Here is an 18,066-nt window from a genome sequence, read left to right as displayed (position 1 = left end):
TCACTAATTAGTGATTGTTAGTTTAAAAGGTGTTTTGTTATTTTGCTTGGAGAGTTCTTTATACAGTCTTGGTACCAGTCCTTTACTAGATAGGACTGACAAGTGTTTTCCCCTAGTATTGTACCTTTTCATTTTCCGTTGTCTTTCAAAGAGCAGAAGTTTTGATAAAATACGATTTGTTGATGTTTTCTTCTAGAAGTTGTAATGATTTTATGCTGAGGTCTATGATCCAGGCTGAAGTTATTTCTGTATATGCCGTGAGGTATAAATCAGGTTTTTCTCTTGCATATGGGCCTTCCATTGTCCCAGCAACATCTGTTGCAAAAACTATCCTTCTCCATTGAATTGCTTTTGTAACTTAAAAAAAAATTCAATTTATCTCTAATGTGTGAGTCTATTTCTGAACTGTTCTATTGATCTGGTTTTCTTGATGCCTATACTAGACTTTTGATTACAGTAGATTTAAACTTAGGTACATGAGCATTTAGGATTACTATATCCTCTTGAAAAAATAATCCATTATGGAAGGAAGGACTTTTATACCCTGTAAATTTCTTTCTTTACATTCCTTGCTGTAAAATCTGCTTTGACAGGAATATTGCCACTCCAGAGTAAGCTGGGAAGTTAGAGGAAAAATAAGCAAGGTGAACCCCACCTTTAGGGGTCACATTCTTGTGATCTTGTTATCAAGTGTCTGAAAATTCTTGTTTTATAGTTAGTTGTTCCAGGTGAGAAGGTAAAACCTGGTCCCTGTTACTCCATTTTGGCCAGGAGAAACCTAAACTTGTCTCCTATATAAAATATACATATATTTAAGCCTTCATGGAGGTAGCCCCTGGTCATTAGTATTTCTAGGCTGTTAACAACAGTCACCATGCCTTTCGTTAGGTCTTCTGGATTTATTTCTCTCAAATAACAAACTTTGTACTCTTTGACCAACATCTTACCAGTGTTAACTCTTTACCATCACTTCCGTGTTACATAATTGCTTAAATGAGGAATGGCAGTGAGATTGGTCAGCTTTATCTTAGACACCCAGATTGTAAAGGATGAAATTAAGAACTCCTAGGAGGTATTCGGGTCTTAGAGACATTTCAGGTCTACAACATCATAAGCAGTCTTTGGTGCTTTTAGTTCAAAAAGCAAACTCAGACTTCCAAATCCCACAGATCCAACCCCCGTTACCCCCAAATCCAGCTTCCATATTGCCAAGTTTCCTCCCCAGGTTCTTGGGGGTTGAAGAACCCAGACCTCAAATAAGGTCCTGATGACACCCCTCAAAACCTGAGACTACCAAATCCCTTGGCCTGGAAGATCCTACCACCTCAGCAAGCCCGGTCAGCTGTGGCTCAGAACGGTTGAAAGAGGAAAAAAAAAAAAGACTTAAGCAAGGCTGTTAGTAAGAGGAGGATTGTCATTTTACCTTCTCTATTAGACATTGGTTACTAGAGGTTTTCCTTCCTTTACACTTTCTTTCATATCTAAAGTCAGTGGCATAGAATGCCCAGACAACGAATGGAGTCGCTACCATGTGACCTCAAATCGTAACACTGGTCAGCAGTTACCTGTGGCTTTGCCTCAAGGTTACTCTGCCTGTTTCACAGTGCATATGTTGAAATAGCTTCTTTAGGCTTCTACCCAGGTCTTTGCTGATCATGAGCTAATTAAGAGCCATACCTTTTGCTCCAAGGAAATAGCAATATGGAAACAGGATCAGGGGAGGAATCAATAAACAATCTCGACATCAGCTACAGGTTGCTACTCTTTCAGACTTGAGCCAGTCTAGAATTTGAGGAAAAAATGGACAACAGGAATCATGGAAACAAGTGGAACAAAAGCAAATGGCAAACCAAAATCTGTAGGGATAGCAACTGGGCTCAGATAGGAGGCAATTTGGGGAAGACTCTAGATTGGAGAACATACAGTGACTGAATCCAAGATAGGAGCCCTAGTGGCTCTCCTACAGAGAACATAGATCTGCTTTTGAATCTGCGAGCTTGTCACTAAAATGATCATTTCTGTTAAGAATTCACTCAACTAAATTAGAGCTACCATTTGATCCAGCAATTGCACTACTGGGTATTTACCACAAAGATACAAATGTAGGGACCCGAAGGGGTACGTGCACCCCAATGTTTATAGCAGCAATGTCCACAATAGCCAAACTGTGGAAAGAGCCAAGATGCCCATCGAGAGATGAATGGATAAAGAAGAGGTGGTATATATACACAATGGAATATTATGCAGCCATCAAAAGGAATGAGATCTTGCCATTTGCAACGACGTGGATGGAACTGGAGTGTCTTATGCTTAGTGAAATAAGTCAATCAGAGAAAGACATGTATCATATGACCTCACTGATATGAGGAATTCTTAATCTCAGGAAACAAACTGAGGGTTGCTGGAGTGGTTGGGGGTGGGAGGGATGGGGTGGCTGGGTGATAGACATTGGGGAGGGTATGTGCTATGGTGAGTGCTGTGAATTGTGCAAGACTGTTGAATCACAGATCTGTACTTCTGAAACAAATAACGCAACATATTTTAAGAAAAAAGAAAAAGAAGAAGATAACAGGAGAGGAAGAATGAAGGGGAGTAAGTCAGAGGGGGAGACGAACCAGGAGAGATGATGGACTCTGAAAAACAAGCTGAGGGTTCTAGAGGGGAGGAGGGTAGGGGGATGGGTTAGCCTGGTGATGGGTATTAAAGAGGGCACATTCTGCATGGAGCACTGGGTGTTATGAACAAACAATCATGGAACACTACATCAAAAACTAATGATGTAATATATGGGGATTAACATAACAATAAAAAAATTTAAAAAAAAAGAATTCACTCAACTAAATATTGTTAGTAATGCCCCCAAACGGCGACAACCTGAATTTCTGGTTGAGAGCAGGATACCCCTCTCCACTAGATACAGGCAGTATTAAGGAGGCCTACCCCGAAACAAGGTTCATTAAGAGACCTTGGGCAGAGGGACCCACAGCTACATTCAGGCATTAGGAAGTGACAATACTGTATCTCACTGGGCCCCAGTGAGGCTGAAATGAGAATGAAACCCTTTTCATGAATGAAACCCTTCATTCATGAGAATGAAACCCTTTTCACTCCAATGAAGGATTTCCTTGGGAAGATACCATTCTGTGCCAGGGAACAGAGCTTGTGTTCCACAAATCTTAGCCATCCACAGTCTGGCCTTGTTCACACATTTTTACTGCTGGAGGCAAAGGCCTTTTCTGTTCTAGACTTGGGCCACAGACAAACCATGAGATTTTTTCCAATCCCAGCTTACCTATTCTTTCCTCAGAGTATATCAGGAAGTATGTCAGGAAGTACCTCATAGATCTCTTTAGGTAAGGCTATAAAGCATTCTAGCAAACCCTAAGCCTGGGGCTAAAGACTAAATGCTTTTATGGTGACACCACCTTGAGAAATCCCAGTGGCTGGTCATGAAAACCACCATACTGAACCCCACATTCTATTCAATTAGTTCAGGAGGAGCTAGAGACAGCACCAAATAACATGCCTTCCATCTCCTTGAATGACTTAGCTTAAGAGAGAAGCCATGTAACTAGCAAGACTACGTTTCTAGCAGCCTTACCAAAATAAGTTCAGTTCCTGACTGGAAGATACCATCAATATTGCAAAGACAAGATTACAACACATGCTAATATCCTTTCTCCAAAGGGCTTGATGATTCCCACAGCTTCCTACTGGTTTCAGACTCACAGCAGGGGTTAGTAAGTCAAAGGCTAATGGCAAACCACAATTTAAAGTTGAGGATTAAAGTTCTGCTGTAATGTGAAGAGTCTCAGAACCATGTGTGGGGAGAGATGGGAAATCAAAGAACATCTGTAACGAGCCAACAGGTCACAGTCTGGGATTAGAGAGGACTTCACAGAGCTATTCCAAAGATCTAGATTCTGGCCCTGCATTAACAAAACCATATTTGGCTGAGTGACTACATGAGTTGAGGTTGGGTATTTGTCAAAAAAAAAAAAAAAAAGTCTGCACAAGTCAAGGGACCCTGATTATATTTGAGAACCAACCCATGAAAATGCCATGCCCTGTTGGGACTCTAACCGCGAGGAAAATCAAACCATTTTTTTCAGGGGAATTGGATCCACAAAACTACCACAGAAAAGGAAATGTAGCAGGTTAAGGTCAGACCTTGGGTTTTCCAAAGTACACATCTTCAACCTCGCAGAGTTATAAAAGATTAAGATGACCAACCCAGATAAGATGCCCAACAGACCCCCAACAGGGTGGGGACTGTGGGCTGTCTAGACAGTTTCCGTATTGAATGGACACCATGTGAGCACAGTAAGGCCTTTAGAGTACAGGGTACTTAGGCGAGCGTTTCCACAAACTCACAGGCCTGCTGGCAACCGACAGTGCCCATACGGCTTTGTGACCACAGGTGTGGTCCCAGGCTCTGGGGCAGCAGGTCACTCAGCGTCAGGGCCTTTTGGTCAAACCTAGATGGCCAGGCCAACATGCTAGAGGCTGCAGGGCACCTGGGGGCCTCCAGGCCCGTATGTACACCATCCACAATTAACTGCAGACCTGGAGATGCACACATTTGCAGTCATAGGACTGTCTGGGATACAGCAGACACCAGGCATATAACCCCTGTCCCTGACTCCTCTTCCTTCTGGAATGCCACTGAGAGCCAAGGCCCTTCAGAGGGGAGCATGAGCAAAAAGGCAAGATTGGGTCCCTTCCTTCCACTGAAGGCCAAGCTCTGGTTACACCCTGCCTTACTGTCTGCTCTTGGCACGGGAATAAACCCAGCTAGGCCAGGAGACTGGAGACTGGAGACAAACACTTGAAGTAAAGTGGCAAAGACTAGAAAGCCAGACTTTAAAACAGTCTAAATCCAAAGTTTTCCTCTAGATAGGGATTTACTTTAAAAAATCAGCTATTTGTATTTTGGTTTTTTAGGCCGGGGTTTGGGGGGGGGGGAGGAATTTAAGCTCACAGCTTGTTTCCTAAACTCACAGGGGCTTAACTATTCCTGCCTATTCTTGCATCATTTCTGCTTGTGTATTTTCAAACACAAGGCAATCATCTCATGAACTCAGATGTATTTAGGTTTGGCAAAAAGGTGCTTGGCACTTGAGGTGATAGTCACAACTTAGCCTTCGGAGAAGTTGTCCATATGTTGATTAACAGGGAGCCTCTGAGAGGCTTGTTGTCCAAGACACCATGATCATATAACTCATGCCCACTTCAATTAGTGTTTCAGAAAGTTCCATGGAGGCCATGGAATATGGAAATGAAACAGGCAATTGGGTAGACCACAGCCAGTCCAACTCGATTAGGACCAAAGGTCTGAGGCTCTAGACCCACGAAAGCAGGAGGTTCACAGATCCACAGTGAGGTAATCAGATGCCCAAGGCTCCAGAATAAAGACCGTGAACATGAATTTTGAATCAATACGAATTTAACCCTAGAGTCTCTAAAGACTTAAAGACAACCCTAACTTGTCTTTAACACCTATCCCAGAATAACTAGCTTTAACACCACGTGGCTCTTCCCAAATAATTCTAACATTACTTTAGGGGGAATAACATGACCTAATTGAAAAGGAGGTGTCATTTCAAAGTGTTTTCCCCACGTCTGATTCTAGAATCATCTAGAATGTGATTGGTCTTTGCAGCCCAGTTTTTGATGCAATCACAAATACATCATAGACAGTGACCAGAACAAGGTAATCACTACCTCCCGCCTATGTTTCCCCATTTGACATTAACCATGACTCTTTGATTAGTGGAGGCAGCAGACCAGGCCATTTTAGGTACTTCTTGAGCCTGGAGTAAGAACAAACAGGTGCAGATCTCTTCCCCAGACATTGCCTTACAACATCATAGAGTCCGGTTGGTTATACCACAGGTTCTCATGCAGAATGTTTTAAGGGACTTATAAAAAACCACACAACACAGGAAAACTGGGACTTCTTCCTTGAACAGATTTTCTGCAACACTACCATATTAGGTTCTTAATACAACTCAGTAAAAGCCACCGCTGCTATTGGATGAAGTTTCCAGCTACAACGAGTCTACAGCTCTATTCCTGTGTGCTATGGGCACCAAAACATGATCTAGGAACCAAGGGGTGTGTGTGACAGGGGGAAAAGTGGGGGGTAGCCCATCATATTCTCTCCTACCCCTAAATGCTGAGATTTTGCTAGATTAGAGGTCTTGGTTCCAGGGCAGGGATAGAGGGTACTTCTGTCATCATACATAGTAAGGGTACTTGACGACAGAGTCATGGTAACCAGGTGGCGATGACGAGGCCCCTCCTGCCCGTAAATTAGCGGGTGGAAACAGTATTTCTACCTGCAGGGGCAGGTGGACCTGGCTGTCACGAGGAGAGAGAGTTCTTGTTATGCAACAGGAACATGGACGAGGAGATCTGGCACTCAGTGGGGACTCACTGGGACACTGGCAACAGCAGCAACCCAGTCTAACAAAGGCAAGGCCACCAAGAGCTCAGATTCCTCCAAGAGGAGGGTCTAGGTCACTCTACTGTCCAAGTACAGGCTGGGAGGGGGCGGTAGGGCACGGGCGAGAAAATGAAGATCTATCACAGTCTCCGCTTCAGCAGCAGAGACAATAGCTTGTTGGTTTTACTAGCTTTCTGATTTATACCTTTTTCAATAATTAAGTGCACGCTGCCCCTGCACCTCCAAGTGAAGGCTGGTCACAATGTGGAACATAGGAACATGAACAGTCCAAGGGGCGCGCTGTAGTTTCAGGGGACCCATGCTGTTGTGACTTGGCTCCCCTGTCAGTGGATATGGGAACTATCAATAACAGCTGACCTGGAATCAAGGTGCTAAATCAAGACCCCTCAGATTCTTTCTTGCAAAGCTGTAAGAAGTTACTTGGTATGCAGGGTAGCCTGGAAAGTCAAGGAGTTAACCTCTTCAGAAAGCTTTCAGCCAATGGAAAGCGTGGATAGATGAATGCCCCAGTCTCCTGTCCTCAAAGGGTCTGTCTGAGGTCAATTCTGTATGGCAACGTGGAGCACCCATTCAGGATGCGCTCCAGTTACCAGTAAAAATGTGCCCATGAGTTGTTCATAATTGTGGGCTTTTCTCCTTCCTGGTCCTGCTCTTCACCCTTTCTCCTGCTCCCTGGAATCTGATTCCAAATAAACCTCCTGCCCCCAGACTTTACTTTGGGAGAACTAAAAATTAAGCCAGGGAAGGAAGAGAAAATGTGGCCAAAGGTTTCCAAGCTATTTCCTCACACTACAGGTAATTATAAAATGTGGGTATGGATACCACATTCCTAGTACATAAACAATTGGAAGAAACCACAACACTGGAGTTGCCATAACCCCACATGGGAAAATATGGGGGCTGTTTATCACTAACCCAGATCCCTTCTTCCAAAAGAGATCCTGCCTTCCAAGGCCAGCAAGAGGTCCAAAGGTATGGAGATGACCAATGTAGAAGTTCTCTCTGAAAGCAGAAACTCCCTCGTCCCCACCACTTTTGTAGCAGCTTGAGGAATACACAGGAAGCTTTCTCTAAGGAAATTCCTTCAATCCCTTCCAAGTCGAGGCTAGTTCAGAACACGGAGGATGCAAAGGTTGTTAGGATCTATTCATTGGAGTCTGAAGTCCAATATCCTCAGATGTAAGGGGATTGGCTTGCACACCTACTATAGCAGGGAGGGACTGGTGTTGAGCTGCATCCAATGACTGAGGTGAGAGTACAAAGACCCCGCCATCTTGATCTGGTATAGGACACCTGCCTGAGCTCTGCTCTGGAATTCCATGCCAAGCTAGCCAAGGCTTCATCAGGCCTGCACTATGGTTTCACATGTCTCCCTCAACCCAATTCTGCTTCCTTGCCCATTTCACAGGTGTTGAACCTAATAAACATCATGGGAGGGTCCTGCCCCTCACAGATCTCAGCCTCTCCATCATGGACTTGCCTTGAATGGCAAGTAGACCAATGGCATCAAGAGGATTCAGGTGAGGCCCCTCCTGAGAACAGGTGTCCCTGGACTTACTACCTTTTGAGGTACCTGGAGTTTGGGTTTGCTTTCTCCTAACAGGTTGTCTCAGGTCCCTGCAAAGGCTGGGACTGCTCTGCATAGGGAGACTTGACAGGGGGTGTCAAAGATCCAACCAAGGCCCTGTTCTCCAATGGTCTTGTGGGAGACAGGAATTAAGAACTCTGGGTCCCTCTTGCACAAGCTGGTGCTTGCTTGCCTGCTCTGGACATGGACATAAGCCCAGCTTGGCTTTGGGTTTTGAGGAGAGGGGCACTCTTTTGATGTGAAACAAACAAACAAGAGTGAAAACACTATTTGGAGCTATCACCCCTTTTGCCATCCAGATGACATTTTAAAATTTTATTCTTTAAAATGTTTTGGGGGTAATTTCAATTTCATAGAATTTTTAACCTCATATGAAGGAGTCATTCTAGCATATATTCACCTTCTCTGGATTCAGACACCACTCTTGCTCCACTCCCTTCCAACACATGGACTCAGTCTAGCTGAATTATTAAGGATCTCATCTATTTAGTCTTGCCTTGCTGGTCTATCAAGTTGGGGCTCTACCAGTCCTATGAGAAGTTTTTATCAATAACTCAATGTTGGGTCTACTGTTGTTTAGAGCAGGACCATGAGGGTATTAGATGGCTGAGAAGTTATCAGAAAAGTCTTCCCAAGCCTCATCAGCTTCAATGTTGTGGCTCTGGGGTTTTTGTCAGATACAACAAGAATCACCAATTTTAAAAATTTCATTCTGTTTTGGTTTCTATGGCTCCCAAGACAAGTAGAGCAGAACTATAGCCACCAGAGAGTACAGATTTTCAATATAAAAGCTTTGCTTGATATCTTAAAGGTTTCTATTAACTAAGGGAATCATCCCAGTGGGTACAAGGAAGCTTGAATATCAAGCTCAGATGCAAAGTCTGGTTTCCCCACGTGTCAGGTGGCATTTGTACAGGTTCTGAGCCCTAGTCTAAATTCCTGATACAGAAAATGGAATTTTTCCCTGATGGGCATCTTCTAACTTACAAAGCATGAAGTCATCTAAAAAATGAACCTAAAGTATCTAATATATCAACTGAATAGAAGAATTCTTCCATTCAATTGATTTTACTGAAGGATTTGAAGTGAATACAACTGGATTTTGGATCATGGTCTAGCTCCAGTGACAGCATAAACAGGATGTCTAGTTTTTCAGGACAGCTTTAATATTATGGAGACCAGATAACTCAGTCCACATCATCATTACCAAAAGTGATTTTCCACTCTTGGGAAGCAGCAGTACCAGCTTGGAGCCCAAGTTAGTTTGGACCAATTCAGAGCTATGCAGCCTTGTCAAATTCCTACCTCAGCTAGGGAATGCATGTAGGGTCAGATTGATTCTGCCTGTTACCAGCCACCATGCATTTCCTCAAGTGCCAGAAAGTCATCCAGAGGAAAGACAATGCCATGAAAGCAGAATCCATCTACTACCTCATGGAAGTCTATTTTAGAGCCCAGCTATTAGGCAAATTCTCTTCTGACACCAGCCTGAGGCCCCAACTACTTGCCAAGTCTCCTCTATAAGAGACTGTTAAGGGCAGAAGTGTCTAGTGTATAGTCTTTGAATAAACCCATAGGAGTTCTTATCTGGACAACTGAGCTATCATTAACTCTCATTAGTCTAAGATTTCCAATAGCAGACAAGTCCCTGGTCCTCAGTAGCTTCCAAAAGAACCTCCTATAACAGCCTGATGAGGGCTGGTTCAAGCCTCCACATGATCAACAGACTCCTGTCTATGTGGCCAGGAATTTCCTTGTTAGGTATGGTCGTCCATGATTCAAGAATAGTTTCTAGGATTATAATTTTGAGTGGCTGGTGGGTATTTAAATTTGTTATTCTTTTAGTATAAAACATTTAGACCCAGAAAAACAAAAGGCAGAAATTTAAAGGCCACAGCACAGGACAAATGGAGTTGCTCCAGAATGGATCTTACATCAAGTTTGCCCAAAAGTTATGGGTTACCGTGTCTCCAAAAGGTTACACCATAGACCTCTGAGAAGTTTCTAGTATGGATAGAATATATGGAACCATGAAGTGGAGACTCTACAAACACTCATCTCCTCCAAAGCAATTCCTCCATATCAATAGAGGTGGGCCAGAAACAGTCACATACAAGGAAATCCTTAATGGTGGACAGTTGGGCATTGCCCCTGGAAAGGCTTAGAATAGCAAAAAAGGCTCTTTTGTAGCCCTTCCCCCACTTTCAAGCTTCTGGAGTTGAAATGAACTCTTCAATGCAGAGACCTTGAAGATGTTGCCTTCAAGAAGAAATTATAAAACCTTACAGCAGTGGCCTCAGTCAACTTTGTGACCCTTCTGAATCTAACTCAAATATTTGGATCTAGACAGCACATGTTACACGATCAAGACCTCCCTGGAAACAGCTGGGTTTAACTCAAACTGGATTATCAGGTAACTAGACCAAATCCAGCATCAAGAGAGATCAGTTTCTCTAGAAGAGGTTACCCACACGCAATCCCTCACCCTCAGACTAAGGAGAGTATATTGTGCTTTGTGTTCAGAAACCAGATTCAGTGGTAAGACTACAACATGGAGGGGAGAAAAGAAGGAACCAGACACAGATAGCCAGAGGGACACTCAGTGAGGCTATGACAAGATTCACAGTTGCCACTGCAGAGTTAGGACCCCATATTTGATGGGCTCTTGTCCTATCCCTAAGTCCTTGGTGCTGTAGATATGGGAGAATCGACAACTTTACCATCTCTGGGTTCTGGCCTAAGATACTCTCCGCCCCTCCAATAGGGGCTCTTGCTCCATGGCCTAGGATAGAGAAGTAACACTCAGAAGGAAAAATGGTGGAAGAAATACCTGCTTATTCTGAAAGTATAGACCAGAGAATATTTTAAACAGAGGAATACGTTAAATGACAATATGAACATGTAGGAAAAAGAAAAAAAAATACAATGTGAGACTGTCCATAGGACAATCAACCACCTTTTTTCAAGAGTATATGGTAATTATTCAGTGCTAGAGAAAGGAGTTAAGCCAGAAGACCTGGAGAGAACTTACACATTAAATGAATGAGGTCCATGCGAAAAGGCTAAATGCTAGGATTCCAAACAGGACACTCTGGAGAAGACAAACCTGGGGAGACAGGAAGATGATTGATCAATGGTTGCCAGGAGTTGGGGGGAGGGATGAACAGGTGGAAGACAGGACTCTTAGGGCAGTAAGGCTACTCTGTGTTACTAGGAGTACATGTCATGCATTTGCCCAAATCCATGAAATGTACAACATCAAGAGTGACCCCCAATGGGAAGTATGGACTTTGGGTGATACTGTGTCCGTGTAGCTTCACCTGGATCAAATATACCACTCCTGGTGAGGGATGCTGATAATGGGGAGGCTATGAATGTGTGGGGCAGGTGGTATATGGGGACTATGTACCTTCCCTTTAATTTTGCTATGAACCTACAGCTGTTCTTAAAAAGTCTTAAAGGATGGTGAGGAGAAAAGGGAACCTACAGCAACCAACTACACTGGGTTAACCTTTTCTTGGATCCTGATTAAAACAGTCTGGTAAAACATGTATGATCCTTAGAATTAAGAAGTTTAAAAACTGATAGGCTATTTAATAATGGAATTGTGGTTGGATTTTTTGGTATGATAAAGGTATGGTGATGGTGTAAAAGGCCTTCATCTTTTGAGAGATACGTATACATACTGCAACATTGGATTAAGTCAATTGAGGTTTGAAAGTGACATCAAAAGAACTCCAAGGATGGGAAGTAGGTTAGGGCATATATGAAACAAGATTCTCCATGAGTAAAAATCTGTAGAGGTGGGCACATAAGCGGGAGAGCAATCACTCTGTCTGGTTTTGGTACATCAGAAGTTTTCTATAACGAGTTTAAAAACAGGCCACCTAAAAGGCCAGAGCATTGCGTATCTCACGTAGGTTCAAAGAGTCTAGGAAAGAAGGTTTCTGGAGACTATTTCATTGTCACTCCCAAGACATTCTTTCCTTGAACTAAGCAGATTTTTTTTTTTTAACTAAGCAGAATTTGAAAAATTCCATCCTACCTGAAAATTCATCTTGGACAGATATAAATGCTTCCATTATTTTGTCTTCCTTTTGGCTGATAAAGCTCTTGCGCATGGTAGCAGGTCTGCATTTATAAGCAGGGAAGTTTAGGCAAACCTAGGACACTTCATGAGCCTTCAGGGTCAGACCCGTCTGATACAAATCACACAATGGCAATGACAAGGTTTTCCTTGTCCAACAGGAGAGGGAATCTAACTCAGGACAGAACAGACACCAGCAAGGGGCCTGCCCAACATGGCCACGGGGCCTTACACTAAGTCCACACATTCTAGGTAGATTCCAGAGGAACAATGGCGCCCAAACGACACCAAAGGAAACACAGATTGAAGCCCAGCACTCCCTCTAAGACAGTCTTTCACAGTCAGGTCCCAGTTGCCAAAGTCATTCCTCACCTGAGAGCCAGTTTCAGGATTCTTTGGAGAGAAGGAAACGGATGGAAACCCTGGGGGACTGGGCAGGTTAGTGGACAGCAGCTTTTTCTGCCTCTGCACTGTGAGGTCTGAAGATCAGTAACCAACGTTTGCTCCTCAGGAAGATACCACCTCTGTCTTTTTAAGCAACAAACAGCCTGCTTGTTATCAGATATGAAGTACAGCTTTGGCTGACTCTGCATTTGAGGTAGGAACTTTTTCCTCTAGCAAGATGGTCAAGGGTGAATGAAAGCAAGCGGGGAGGAGGTGGATTAAGGTGATAAAACCATGATATTTTAGCAATTTTTTCATGTTTAATTAGCTTTGGACTAAGTCTCCCAAATCTTGATTCCATTAACACCAGGAAAGGCTTCGTTTGGCCTGAAAAAGCTAGTCCTTGGCTCTTCTCATGAAGGGTCTCCAGGCTTCCCCCCTGGAGCCAGGTGAACTGCACAAAGAGGGAGATATCAGTAAGCATAAGACAGCAATGGCTACAAGTAGCAGCTCTTCCAAGATAGAGCCTAGAATACAAAACAGAGAATCCCAGCCTTGGAAATGGTTTCTATTTAGGAAGATTCTCTTTGTGGCCAGAGACTGATCTCAAAGTAGAGAGAACTCACATGTGTCACAACCTTTAGTACCTGTCCCTTAGAGCTTCAAATCCAAGCACAGAAAAAGCTACAAGGCTGCCTGTGACCAGTCTCAGAAGAGGCGGTCAGAATTCTGTTGAGTCAGGAAACTCCATGGGTGGGGATTGTGACCAAATCTGGGCTTCCCCCTCACCTGGGTGAACACTAACCTTCTACACAGAATTCCCAATGGTTCTACGGACTTCCTATTCAGTTCTCTCCCAAATAGTCAGGAGAAGCTCATTACAAACGTCACTCAACAGCAACCAACTTCTCCAAGGATGAGCATGGAAGACAATGAAGGAGGGTGCACTACGCAGCTGAGGGAGAGCAGACCTGTACCAGCCACTCAAGGATCAGAGTTCTGGAGCTATATTCGGCTTTCTCAGGTTCCCCCTGAACAGCAGGATCCCTAGTTTCCACAAAAAGGTAGCCTAACCACCAGAAAAAGTAGCAGACCCAGAAAGAACTGTCTGACCTAATAGACATTTCTCTATCATTTCCCTTAACACTAGTGATAGATTCAGAGAAGAGGGCTGCATTTAGCCCTGGTGTTGATAGCTCACCTAGATCAATGTGGTTTTAAGACCAAAAGATGGGTAATGATGCAAGAATACCAGTGGTGTAAGTTACATCTCTAGTACTTGAGCTTAAGCCAGTCAAAGGGTACCAGGTTTAAGCTGGGTGGCTGAGAAGTGGGAAGGTCACACCCCAGCAAATCCTCATCTTGGAGAATCATCACATGGTTTCATGGGGGAAATCCCACATTCCTTACTGAGAATAGAGTTGGCGACTCTGAATTACTTTTTGCCCATTGGAGACTGGATCTACCCGTACAAGTACCTGACCCCAAAATAACATCATGGCTTGACCTGGGGAGAGAGAGGCAAGGACCCTGTCTGACCTAGACCCACCCACCAGGACAATGATCATCATTTACTTTAGCAGGAATGTGAGAATCAATCATTGTCCAGACTCTCGGGATGGACACACACTGCCGTTCTCTGCTGTTGTCACCACCTCTCCTGCTGGGCCAACACTTGAGTCTGGAACTGAAGACAAAACCCTAATTAGGACCACAAAACTTAGAGATCCAGGCTGGTCAAATCCCCACGTTATCCCAGGGGATGGCCAGGAGAATAATTCATCATTTGACTAGATGCTTTCATGTTGGTATGATCCTCATGAACACATTTAACAGATGCTCTCTTTCAGCCAGAAACTGAATTTATTGTGCCAAACACTGGCAAAAGAAGACAGCCAGATTCCTCCTTATTGGCCAAGAGCACCTCAGCTTCCCTGGGAAGTGATAGTATGTGTCTCTGTTATTTCCCTACATTCTCAATAGTTTCTAAATTGAGTATATTAATGAACATTTACTATCTCACCAGATCTGGTGTTGCTATCATCACCAGCCCTGAAAAATGTGGTTTATTGAAATGGGACAGGTCCTGGACCAGCAGATTCACCCACTATTAAGGTCTTTAATTCTAAAAGATCCCCACTAAACAGAATCAAAGTGCTTAAGAGTCCAGATTAGTTGTTTTGCATATTATCCCCTGTGATACTGTGATTTAGTTAATACTTGGTTTTAAGTATTTAGTTAAGACTTGGTCTAAGTCCAGCTCCCAGCTCCTGAAACCCTAGTTATTTCCTAGTTCAGAGCCATAGGGGCATCTTCTGTTATGTTGTTCTTGATGTAGTTCCAGAGCTATAAAGGTGAAATGGGGACTTGTTATTCACCCCCCTTCAACCACACCTGAGTTTGTTCAAAGGTGACTTGACACATCCCCAAGGGGCTTAATGGGGGCTGGATGCCAAGGGAACCAACCTGTGACTGCAAGGTTGGCACTTCCAGCCTGACCCACACCCCCCCCCCACCTCCAGGGCGGAGAGAAACTGCTGGATATTATGGAATTGGCTATTAAGGATCCCACATACATAAAGTTTCCATAAGATCCCAGAAGGATGGGTTCAAGGACTTCCGTTTTGAACATGTAGAGGTCCTAGGAGGAAGATGCTCCTGGAGAGGTCTCTCCTGGTGCTCTGGGCCCCTTTCCCATATTTTGTCCTATGCAATTCTTCCACCTGGATCTTCCTGTGTTCTAGCCTTTCAGAATAAGCTAGTGCTCTAATAAAACACCTTCCAGAGCTCTGCGAGCTGCTCTGGCAAATTAATCAAACACATACCTGTGGGATCTGACACTTATCTCCAGGAAGATGGTGTCAGAATGGAATTGAATTATAGAATACACAATTGGTGTCACAGAATTGCTTGATGAGTGGAAATCCCACACATCTGGTGTCAGAAGTGAAGCAGTATGGTTGTGTTGAGAAGGAAGAGAGTTTCCTTTTTTCTCTACATTCTGGATCAGTCCATCATTAAAAACTTGACCAAAGCATGGTGGGAAAGGCTGGCCTAATCTTCTGAGGTCCCACCTTCCAGGTAGGTGGCAGAAAGGCTCAGAGGTAACCAAAATGAAGAGTCTACTTGGAAGAAATGCTGTCCCCTGACCACACACCTCTGTGTGGATCTCACACTTGGAACATATGGAGAAAGGGGAACCCATGGGCAGTGTGTAGTCTTTAGAGATGAGGGCAGTTTTGATACAGAAGCTCCATCAGGCCCTTTCTCAAACCTGTTGATCAAGAAGTAGAAAATTGTACCCTCCCTACCAATTGCTAAAAACTTGACACTGGCCACACACCTCACTTCTGAACCCAGAAAAAAAGGCAAGATCAATGGACTTTTGGAGAAAAGTACCAATTCAAGAAAAAAGCAAACAAACAAACAACAACAACAAAAAAAACAAAAAACGTTTGAGGTAGAAAAGAGGTACTTTAAGGAAGCTGCCCTTATGCTATCACCACACCTCCCCTTCCAGGCCTCTACTTTAATTACTTTTGGAGAAATAAGTACAAAAGAACCATAGTGAGTGCTTTTCATTTCGTTGCAAGATACGCATCCTATCAGATCAGTCCAGTTTGTCCTGTTAAGCACAAAGGCATTAAATAACTGATCACAGGGGGGCGGAGCAAGATGGCGGAGGAGTACGACCCCTGGATTTCGTCTGGTCTCAGGAGTTCAGCTGAAGAGGGGTCATACCATTCTGAACACCTACGAACTCAACAGGAGATCGAAGAGGAGAGTAGCAACAACTCTCTGAACAGAGAAGGGACCACATTCTGGAAGGTAGGACGTGCGGAGAAGTGAATCCGAGGCGATATTCGGGAGGATAGACGGTGGGGGAGGGGGCCTCCGTCGGCCGCTTCTGGCAAGTGCTAGAGCCGCGGAGCACAAAATCGGACCTTTTAGAAGTCGGCTCCGCGGAGGGACGTCGCTCCAGTGGCTAAGCGGGGGCTGGAATCCTCCCGGGACAGTGTGGTCTCAGGACCCTCGGGGTCACAGAGAGACCGGGGGTGCCTGGGTGCAGCAGAGCTCCCGGGTATCAGAGCGGGGAAGCCGGCTGCAGAGACGGAACCGAGGCGCGGGCTCTCAGCTCGGGGTGGCCATAAACTGGGATCTGCGGCCCAGTCGGACCACTGCTCCTCCAGCAGGGACCCAACAAGCGGCAGATCCGGGGAGACTCCCCTTCCTCCCCCAGGAGGAGCGGCGCAGAAGCGCACCGCGTGGATCTGCTGGGTTTGGAGACTCCACACGGGGTCGAGTGCCAGAGATAGAAACGCTCGGTCACAGGCCAGGTGAGCATGGAGTGCGGCCGGAGACCGGGGACACGGGAGTGACTGCTTTTCTCTGGGGGCGCACTGAGGAGCAGGGCCCCGAGTTCTCAGCTCCTCTGGGAGGAGATTGGGAGGCCACTATTTTCACCCTGGTCCTCCAAAGCTGTACCAGAGCTTGCAGGGAACAAAAGCTCCTGAGCAAACCTGAGCAGATTGCTTAGCTCAGACTCACAAGGGCGGGGCAATTCCGCCTCCGGCAAAGACCTTTGGGAACCACGGCAACAGGCCCCTCCCCCAGAAGATCAGCACGAACAGCCAGCAAGCCAAGACCAAGTTTACCGATCAAGGAGAACGGGAGAACTCCAGCGCTAGGGGAATACTGCACATAGAATTCATGGCTTTTTTTACCATAATCCATTAGTTTTTCAAAGTTAATTTTTTTTAACTTTTTTTGAATTTTTCTTTTTCCCTTTTTCAACCAACATTAATCCCTTTTTTAAACATTTTTTATTTTTCATTTTTAGAGTCATATTTTTATCCCTTCATAGTAGTTACCCTTATTTTTGGCATATATATATAAGTTGTTCTCTCTTTAAAATTTTGAGATACAGTTTCTTCTAACAGATCAAAATACACCCTGAATCACTAGTGTACGGCTTTGTTCTAGTCTCCTGCCTGATCACATTCTCTCCTTTTTTCTTTTCTTATTTTTTAAATCTTTTTAAAAACAACGTCTTATCAATCCCTTTTATAAAATCTTTTATAATTTTCATCTTTACAGTCATCTTCCATCCCTTCATTGTATCAACCCTTATTTTGTACATATATAAGTCTTTCTTCCTTTAAAATTTTAGCAGGCACTTTCTTCTAACAGACCAAAATATGCCCAAAATCTAGTGTGTGGCACTGATCTATGCACCAGCCTGATCATATTTGATCATATTCTGTTTTTTTTGTTTTGTTTTGTTCTGTTTTTGTTTTTATCTTTTTCTTTTTCCTTTTTTTCTATTTCTTCTTACTTTCCCTTTCTTGTCCCCTGGTTTCAGGTCTTTTCTGATTTGTATAGAGTATATTTGCTGGAGACGTTGTTAACCTGTTAGCATTCTGTTCTCTCATTCATCTGTTCTCCTCTGGACAGAATGACAAGATGAAAAAAATCACCTCAGCAAAAAGAACAAGAGTTAGTACCGTCTGCCAGGGACCTACTCAATACGGACATTAG

Source organism: Callorhinus ursinus, unplaced genomic scaffold (genome assembly GCF_003265705.2).
Source record: "Callorhinus ursinus isolate GAN/ISIS: 27379988/994484 unplaced genomic scaffold, GSC_fseal_2.0 scaffold41, whole genome shotgun sequence".
NCBI lineage: Eukaryota > Metazoa > Chordata > Mammalia > Carnivora > Otariidae > Callorhinus > Callorhinus ursinus.
Note: the sequence above shows the minus strand (reverse complement) of the source record.